We start from the raw sequence: 10,929 nt of genomic DNA on the forward strand, positions 1-10,929 counted from the left end.
TTTTTATCAACATAACTCTCATTTATAAATTTAATGGATCTTAATCATACAGTTTCATAGTCAAGCAATAGCCACTTTAATGTTTTACTAAGCTGCACTGAACTCCCCTTCTTCTTCAGCCGCTCCGTCTCTGCCCTTAAGTGCAGGTAAGGAGTGGCCTAAAGTTTCTGTGAAAACTTGAATTCCTAGCATTCTTGGGCATGCGCAGATCAGTCAACAGTGTGATTTCACAGTGTGAGGAACTCCACTGGAGTTAAGGAACCTAGGCTCACACTCAACCAAAAAAATAACTAAGAATCACTCAGCGTACTTTAACATAGAATTTCTTAATCTCACTAGTTTCAAAGCAGCAGATAATGCAAATAGCAATATGCTATCATAAAGCAGTTTAAACAATCTCAAAGAAATCAAAGAGAACTTAATGATTCTTACAAATTCTCTCAACAGACAGACCTATTGTCTCTCCATTTTTCCCTTCAACAGACCACATTAAAACAACAATGACACAGGACAAAACAAACCAACACAAAACATAAAACACAAATACTAGTTTGAAGCTTCTTATTTTTACTATAGGTTAGCCTAATCTATTTTCACGTCCTCCAAAGGGGCTCATAGGTTTTTATATGTTTTTGAAGACTCATAAGATTATTAAACAAAAGTCCTCCCAAAGAAGGCTCATACATTTTAACACTTTAGAAAACGTTCTCTTCAAAAAGAGACTCATATTTTTAGCCATAATGAACAGAATATTTCATATATATCTAATATAGGATCCTTATAACGCATGCACAGCCTATCACACACAGCAGAAACACCACTGTTCACACACACACCGCTGTTCACACACACTCTCTCTCTTACACACAAAAGTCGACATCATTCATGCATGTAGTTCCTAAAAAGAGCTTGCTTTCCGCCGTATTATTTTTTTTTGTCTTTTTTTTTTTTTTGTTATTTTGCTACCTTAGGTATAGAAGCCCAATGGAGTCTGCTTCGAACATTATTCGTCAACAATGCATCGAGTGGTAAACCTACCATTGAACTGTTAGTCTACACCTCAGTTCTCAGAACTGGCTCAAACTTTTCACCTAATAAAAGTTCAAGACTACGGCCCATCCTATGATCGCCTTTTTTCAAAGGGCTTTTTATGTCAGATTAACGGCGTTATCCTTTGTTCTTTGTTTTTGTTGGTTTCTCTTTATTGTTCCTGTTCTTTTCTGTATTCTTTTATTTTCTCTTATTTCCTTTTATCTTCTCCTTATTACTTCTTGTTTTTGTTTTATCTTGTTTCCTTTTTCTTTCTTTATGTTGTTTAAGCCGAATTGCCCTGGCCAGGGTTAAACTGTTTTCTTTAAACCAATTTGCCTATTCCTTAAAACCTTTTCACATTATCTATGTGAATATTTCTTAATCCCTTACTTATTCTCCCTTTTCTCTATTTCTTCACTTAAATTTCCTTTTCCTCTGTTTCTCTGACTTCCTTAAGCCTTTGCTTCATTTGTCTCATATTCCTTTTTCTCTATTTCTCTAGCTTCCTTAAAGCATTTGCTTTGTTTTCTTCTTATTTCTCATATGTTAACTCACACTTCCCCTGTCTGCGCTAATTTTAACACAAATAATTTAAAACGGAACCCCATCACACAGCAATCACTACACAAAATACACACAGATTCGACACGGTGCAATCCCTCAACGCACACACAGAGCCACACATGAACTGACCAGCGCCCAAATCTGTGAGAAAGCTCACCTCATAGTCGACCAATGAAGCGGGAGTCAGTCCCTGGTTGCCCATGATGAAACGATGACCTGGGAGATGCAACCGATCCCATCCTCGTCGCCAAAATTGTGGTGTCTTAAATAGTAATGCTGTGATGCTGTATGAAGAGGAATCCGCCGACACTGATCTTGATTATAAAAAGGTTTATTACAAGCAAAGATTCAGCATCAATTTAACAAACTCCTGCAGAAAGCTTGGAGAACGACCAATCCAAATTCTTCAAATTCTGTCGCTCTGAAGTTCTGCTGTTAACACAGGGTATATATTCTATGCATTGTATGACCTAAAGTGGGAGGGTGTATGTGTGAGTATATGAACTGGCCAATCAAAGCCTGTTATCTGGCACAACTCCAAAAAAGGTCTCTCCTGTCTTGGGGGGACCCCTACTCATGTTAACAATTTCCAGATGTTCTCAGTAAGTGTAGAGTAAAGTTCATAGGACTCCCTTATAACAAACCTTTAAGCAAAGTTTATAGAAAGTTATAGAATGGTCATATACTACATCTTCAAAAAAGAAAACAAAAAATAAAAACAAATTTCACCTGATCCTTTTTGCAGTATATCATGTAAATTTAATGTCATCTGGTTTTCACCCAGTTGTGAAATCAATCTTTGTCTGGCTTGATGGTATTTAGGACAATACATAATTACATGCTCTATGGTTTCTTGACTATCGCAATATTCACACATTCCATCAACATGCTTTTTCATTATAAATAATGTTCTATTTAATCCTGTATGTCCTAGCCTCATTCTGGACACCACATCTTCTTCTTGCTTACTTCTGTATGTATTCCTGTTCTCCCCCACTTTTTCTTGAATGCTATACAGGTGTCTCCCAGATTGTTCAGTGTCCCACAAAAACTGCCATTTTTTATTTGTTTTAGCTTTAATTATACTCTTGACTTCAGCTTTACTGTATTTAATATCCACCTCTATATCAGGCAGCTCTGCTGCTTTCTTTGCATACTTATCTGCCAATTCATTACCTCCTACACCTATATGGGCAGGTACCCATATAAATGTAGTACTAATACCGGACTTAATCAGATTGTTAGCTAGTTGCAATATTTCATACACTATGTCCTGTCTAGACTCAGAGTGAAGAAACTTGATGCTTGTCAAAGCTGAGCTGGAGTCTGAGGCAATCACAGCTTGCTTAGGTCTGTTGCTCTCTACCCACATCAAGGCCATCCATACTGCTAACAGTTCTGCTGTGTATACAGCTAAATCATCATTAATTCTTTTAGCAGATCCAATGTTTAATTGAGGGATAACATAAGCAATTCCCATTTTCGTATCCGTCTTCTTAGATGCATCAGTGTATATAATGACTCCTTCTTTATATTTCCTTGAAATGTATCTCTGTACCCTGTAATGATCCACTTCATTAACCTCCTTTTCCCCCAATAAGCCTAAGTCCACTGGAACCTCTGACAAAAGCCAAGGAGGAACAACTGGATAAACAACTGAAGGGCTTATTTTCAGTGCACTGATTCCCATCATTATTACCTTCTGCCTTATTGTCCATCCAAAACTTTTAATTAGGTCATTCTCTCTTTCTTGACAATGCCATAGAACTGACTGACTCAAATGTTTGTCACCATGACCTCTCAAATTCGCCCAGTACACAAGAGACAACTGGTCTCTTCTAAGATGGAGAGGCATCTCCCCCCATCTCTACCTGAACTGCTGCCACTGGAGTGGTCTTAATTGCCCCACAACAAAGCCTCAAACCTTGATTTTGAATGACATCTAACTTCTTTAATGATGTTTTAGCAGCTGACCCATACACTATACACCCATAATCAAATACCGATCTCATCAGCCCTGTATAAATGGATTTCAAAGCAGGTCTGCTTGCACCCCATTCTACTCCACGCAAACATCTCATCACATTCAACACTCTCTTGCATTTATCTATAATTTTTTGAATATGCATTGTCCAAGTCAGTTTTTTGTCAAACCAAATACCCAAATATTTGAAGAATTCCACTCGTTCTAACTCTGTCCCAGATAACTTGATTTTCATATTCATACGTATTTTCTTCCTAGAGAAGAACAAAGTCTTAGTTTTATCTATAGAGAACCTAAATCCCCATTGAACAGCCCATTCTTGGACTTTGTTTACTGCCTGCTGCATCTTATCCACTACAAAATCTATATTTCTTCCCTTTTTCCACATTGCTCCATCATCTGCAAACAATGCTACCCCAACTGAATTTTGTATATCCTTAAAAATATCATCAATCATTATTGAAAATAATAGTGGACTGATAATGCTCCCTTGTGGGACACCATTTTCCACATTGTATCTCTTACTTAGTTCCCCATTTATTTTAACTTGAATAGTTCTGTCAGATAAAAACCCTTTTATCCACTGGAACATCCTTCCCTTTATTCCCAATATTCTTAACTTAATCAGCATACCATCTTTCCACAACATATCATATGCCTTTTCAATATCAAAAAATACTGCCACTACAGTTTCTTTATTCACCTGAGCCTTCCTTACTGTATCTTCTAGGTATACAATGGGATCCATGGTACCTCTACCTTTCCTGAAACCACTTTGATAATTTTGCATTAAGCCTTTATGTTCCATCCAATATGTAAGCCTGTCATTTATCATCCTCTCCATAGTTTTCCCCATCTGAGACATTAAAGCAATCGGCCTATAGTTATTCGCTATTTGAGGATCTTTCCCAGGTTTCCTAATAGGAATGATTATTGATTCCTTCCAGGTTCTAGGAATGCAACTATTTATCCATACTTTATTATACATACTCAACAACACATCCTTCCCCTTATCACTTAAGTTCTCCAACATGGAATAACAGATTTTATCTTTCCCTGGAGATGACTTACCTAATTTCCTCAATGCCTTATTGAGTTCAGACTTTGTAAATTATACATCCAACACACCTCCTCCACTATCCTCATCGTCAAACACATACTGGTATGTTTTAACTGTTTCTTCTCTACCTCTCTTTTCTTCATGACTTAAATTTCCTGTGCTGTGCACTTTAGCTAAAGTTTTTGCTATAACCTCTGCTTTTTCTTTACTACTAGTGATAGTTCTTTGCCCCTCAATCAGCATTGGATATCCATATTCCCTTCCATTCCCTTTCATTTTTTTAATCATGTTCCAAATTCTGTCCACTGGAGTAGTTCGACCAATAGAATCACAGAACTGTTTCCAGTGATCTTTTTTTGCTTGTCTTATTGTTTTCCTGATTATTGCCTGCGATCTTTTATATCGAACTAAATTCTGAAAATTATGTGTTCTCTTTAACTCTTTAAATGCTCTATTTCTATCTTTTATTACTTCCTTACAGTCTTTCGACCACCATGGTACTATTTTATTTAATGTCTTAGGCTTAGTTTTTGGAATAGAAACTCCTGCTGCAACAATTATACCACTGCTAATTTCACAACATAATTTCTCGATATCATGATCATTATCAATAGATATCAATAATTCATCACTAACTTCTCTATATTTATCCCAATCTGCTTTATCTAAAATCCATCTCTCTTCTCTTACGTCATGTTCCTTTCTTAATTTCACTCCTATCTGAATTCTAATAGGATAGTGATCACTTCCTACTGTATTTTCCCCCAATACCTCCCAAGTACATTTAACTGCAACTGTCTTTGTGACAATAGTAAGATCTATTGCTGTCTCTGTACCCCTTGCCACATCTATTCTGGTACCAGAACCATCATTCAGACATACCAACTCTTTCTCTTCCATAAATTCTTCAATTACATTGCCATTAACATCATCCCTCTCTCCCCATAATGTACTATGTGCATTAAAATCCCCACACCAAACAATTCTCCCTGTCAAATCCTTCCAAATGTCCTCCAGATGTTTCATCTCCATTTTCCTGCATGGATTATAAAAGTTTATAATTGTCACCTTCTCCTCGCTCATCCTTACTTATGCAACTATGTACTCCAAGTCATTCCCGGTCTTTATCTCCCTATATTGAAGCCCTCTTTGTATAAACATTACAACTCCTCCTCCTTTACCTATTTTCCTATCCCTTCTTATAGAATTATACCCCTTTATTACAAAATCCAACCTAGGTACTAGCCAAGTTTCCTGTACACAAATTATATTAGGTTTGTCTTTAAAACTGTCGACATATGTCTTGAATTCTTGACCGTTTGCAATTAAACTCCTAGCATTCCACTGGAGTATAATTAAAACCATTATGTATCCCCAACCCATGTCTGAGATTGTTGTGCTTCATCATTAAGAATGTCTCTTACTCTTTCCCAAGGCATTCCCTTTGCATCCAAGTATTTTTCGGCAGACTTAACAATTATTTTAATTCTTTCAGTTCTACTACTGGTCTGTGCCGAACAATTGATTATCTCAGCCATGAAGAGCACAAAATCACCTTTACTCACAATCAATGTCTCTTCTTTCAATTTATCACACTTTACACATTTCCCTACAACTTCAGTCCTAGTCTTTATTGCCTCTACCGGCACACCTTTTGGGACTTTCTTAGTTGCCTCCGCAAAGGAAACACCTTGGACTACTTTAACTCGCTGAACCTCCTGCATTCTTTTATTAGTCTCACATCCACCATATGCTGCACTATGTTCTCCTCCACAATTACAACATTTTGGTTTTGCCCCCTCTTCACATTTTCCGTATTCATGTTCACCACTACATTTGCTACATCTTTGTTTTCCCTTGCATATCGCAGCTACATGCCCATATCTTTGGCATTTAAAACACCGGAGTGGTGGAGGGATGTAAACCCTGACATCATAACTCATGTAGCCAATTAAGACTTTTTCTGGGAGTTTCTCTTCCTCAAAACTTAACAAGACTGAAAGACTGTCACATATATTTCCATTCCATCTTGTCTTTAGTCGTTTTGCTTCCCTGACTTTAACATTGTTTATTCCTTCTTTCACTGAATCCACTGACTCACTTAGAGGAATCCCTGAGATTACACCCCTAACTAGCTTCTTGTCAAACGCCATTGAACACTTCACTCGCTGTCCATTTAATTTATTTATCTTTATTGCTTTCTGTTGTTGATCCACAGTTCTACACATTACCAGTAAATAACCATTCCTCAATTTTTTAGCACTCCTTACCTCCCCAATATCTTTATGTAGAGCTTTGGTTAGTAGGATTGGACTCCACTTATCAAAAGTAGTCCCCTCTTGCAACAGTTTGATAAATACCTTGAACTCATCTTCACTCCTTTTCACCGTAGTTGTTCCTTTATCACTGTCACTAGCATCTGACTTATCCCTGTCTTTATTTTTGCGTTTCTTTTTAACTACTTTCCACTCTTCCACATTCCCGCGTCCAACATCCATCTCCTCATTCACACTTCCTGATCCGTCACTTCCTAACCCCTGACCATTCACAGTCCAGTTGTTGCCAACCGCCCGAAGCTCACGATCAACAGACAAATGTCTACGCTCCTTTCCTCCAGAAGCAGCCATCCTGCACAGCCGTCGCTCTCTCCTTTTTTCACAGCCCTAACTCCGCCTTAACGTTACCCCCTCTGCTACATCGTTCACATAAAACGAGCCGAATAAAGCTGTCACTAGGGGCGATAGCAACGTGTTTTGTGTGGATGAAGCATCAAGTTAATGTGACTCATTCAGCAGCTGGCTCTCTGCCTCGTAACGTTACTATTCCACGGCTCGTTTGTCCGTTGCTGCAAAAGATTTCCAAAGAATATGTTTAGGGCATTTTCTCTCTAACTGGGACGTTTTGGGACCGATTGGTGGCATTGCTGTGGACGAAGTACACACAGAGATACGCTGGTAAGAGCCAATGAGGTTTAACCATGTATCTAGCTAATTTAAATAGCTCACATTACTGTATTGTGTCAACAGTTAATTTAATATTGTACTTGGCGTTTTCTTTTGCGGGGTGCAAATGTTCCACCAGAACAAGTTCCTTCCTGAGACTATTTAGCAGAGCCACCGTCACTGCGTCTGGAATTTAGCGACTAGCGATTAGACGACTGTGATTGGTTTAAAGAAATGCAAACAACCCAGAAAGGTTATTTATTCTATCCCAGAATGTACCTGTGACGATTGTGTGACTTTTTAAAATGTCTGTACCTTTTACCAGAGACTGTTTACAACCGAGACGCCCCACCTCGGAGTAGTTTCCTGTGTCTGTGTCACTTGTATAAACCCCAAAACTGAAAGGGCAATAACAATATGTATATAGTGCCACGTCATTCTGTTTATTTATCTTGATTGTTATATTTTACTATTTAACCCTTGTGTTGTCTTGTCTGATGCTGATGCTTTTTTCAGCCCTTTTTTTTCCCACTCCCACCGGATTCACCACTAACGTCAAGTTATTACCACTGTTTTACACTTATTTTTGGAATTCATAATCAATAAACCTAATTCATATGAAATTATACCTAATTTTTGAGTTAGAGTTTAGTGGGTAATCAGACTGCCAAAGTTTAGTCAGGATACTGTTTTTTTTATTCTTTTTTGGGTGGGGGGGCTTTTTCCCTTTTATTTTATAGAAACAGTAGATAGACAGGAAAGGGGTAAAGAGATGGGGGATGACATGCAGCAAAGGGTAGCAGGTCGGATTCTAACCCGTGCCGCTGCAGGACTCGCTCTGACTGGGTGAGCTAGAGGCCGCCCCAGTCAGGAGACTGTTTTGAAACCATTTCATTTTTTTCCAAATGCTATAAAAGATGGGGTTAGGGGTTAGGGTTAGGGTTAACAACCAAAATTCCTGATCCTTAACTTTACTTGCAAAGAGCGTTGTATGCAACCATCCGTGTTATTTTGGGGGATTTTCTTGAAAGAAACCCAAAATTTCTGATGTTGAAACTTTGAAAACGGGTCAAATTTGACCCAAGGACAACATGAGGGTTACATTTTATATTTGTGTTTGTCTGTGATTTAACATTATTGAGAGCTGCTAAACTGTGTTTTGTTGTTGAAAAACAATAAAGATCTATTCTATTGTAAGTTAACGTGAACAAGCCACATATCTCCAGAACATTCTGACACTAAAATAAATTATTCAAATATAACTTTTCATCCATCCACACGATGTTCACTACACGTTCAAACTAGGCCACGCCCCTTTAGGAGACAGGAAGTGTGTACAGTGTCATACCATTGGCGCTGCTTGAAATGTGCTATCTTTAGTTTAGAGCAGGGGTCTCCAACCTTTCTTCATCTAAGGGTTACTTTAAAATAACGAAAGTGGCCAAGAGCTATTTGCATCACATCGCTTACATTTATTTACCGACACACAGGAGTTGAATGAAGCTACTGTTTGCTGAAATTGCAATACCCAAAGCTTAACTTCACGTCAAGGTTCATGTCTATTTTACATTTCTTTTAGTCCACATAATTAGCTACATCACTGAAAATATTCCCAAAACGGTCCAAGAAAAAATTACCACTTTACTTTATGGCCCACAAAGTTAGCTACCTCACTTTTAATATTGGGGTAATTTTGTGTCTCAGTTTGTCAACCTATCGGCGAACTACTGGACACCTGCTCGAGACCTACTTGTTGGAGACCCCTGGTGTAGAGGATCTTTACTTTTACATTTTAATTACAGTTATCAAAGTTGTCAATCTGTCGTTTCTCTATATGCAAACACACAACCTTGTAGCAGAAAACACCATCAAAATCAATCAATGTATCAAGTTACTATTCCATAATTTCCTTAATGAAATAATTTGTTCATGTATTCATTCTGTTACTGATATTTAACTAGATATCTGATTCTAGCAGCGTTAGAGCTGTAACATTATTTATTTAAACACAGAAGAACTTAAATGTTGTTTAAGTGTAAGGTATTTTAATGTGTTACCTCTCAGCTGAAGGTTAACCCTTGTGTTGTCCTCCTGTTTTACATCATTTTAGCCAACTTCATTCCAACCTATTACCACTAGTGTTACACTTATTTCTGGAATTCATGGTCAATAAACTTCATTAATATGAAATTATACCTAATTTTTGAGTTAAAAGAAGCATAAATTATGAATTATTTTGACTTACAATTAAAATCAGAGGATGTGGAGTGGATCACAGACTGGTCAACGTTTAGTCAGGAAACTGTTGACTGTTGAAACCATTCAATTTCTTTTCAAATGCTATAAAGTTGAATGCAACCCCCACAATTCAATGAGAGTAGTGATCCAATCCTTCATTTTACTTTCAAAAAGCGTTGTGAGGTTGTAAGTAACCTATATTTCTGATACAGAAACTTTGAAAACGGGTCAAATTTGACCCGAGGACAACAGGATTAGGTTAAGAGGAAGTTACAGTAAACCGTAGAGCTTTTATTGTGAAGGAAAAAGCGGAAGTGGATAAAGTTTCTTTTTTTTCTTTTTTTTTTATTGAAAAATTAAGATTTACAAACATACATGGCTGCATAAAACTCGTTACATCAGAGTAGGATACAAGGAAAATATAGCCAGATGGAGCAGCTCTTAATACAAACAGGAACTATACATGTGGTCTTAGTAACAAAAGTAAGGATGATTTATAAAGGAGAAGAGACAATCAAATACAGAAATTAAATAAAAAAACAAAACAAAAGTAGATTTCAGTCATTGTTCAGCTATTAACCTCAGTTGGGAAGTGTTTTAGGGTATCATATATGTTTTGTGCTTTAGAACTTTTCAGAGTTTTTAAGGATTTCATATACAGATTAAATTCATTTAAAAAAACAACAAATTTGGGAGATGATTTCACAATTCTACATTTGTGAATAAAGAATTTAGCTAGACATACAATTGTATTAGTACAGAGCTCATCACCCTTGCTTTGCAATATCAATCCAAATGTTATGTCGTCACAGGAGAAAGAGGTTGGGAATGAAGACATCTGTTGCTTAATCCATTTATGTATATCACACCAATGTCTGTATCACTTTACATGAGAAAAACACATGGTCCGTAGTTTCAACATCATTTTCACAGAATGTACATTTATTATCATCTATACCAAAACGAAGTCTCAGTAATTCTTTAGAAGGGTAAATGTTGTTCATTACTTTGAAATGTGTTTCTTTCACTTTAGGAGAAATAGGGAGTGTTAGATACATTGTTCTTAGTTTAGTGATTGAAACTTTATCAAATTTTTGTAGTATGTTATT

Source organism: Sander lucioperca, chromosome 12 (assembly GCF_008315115.2).
Source record: "Sander lucioperca isolate FBNREF2018 chromosome 12, SLUC_FBN_1.2, whole genome shotgun sequence".
NCBI lineage: Eukaryota > Metazoa > Chordata > Actinopteri > Perciformes > Percidae > Sander > Sander lucioperca.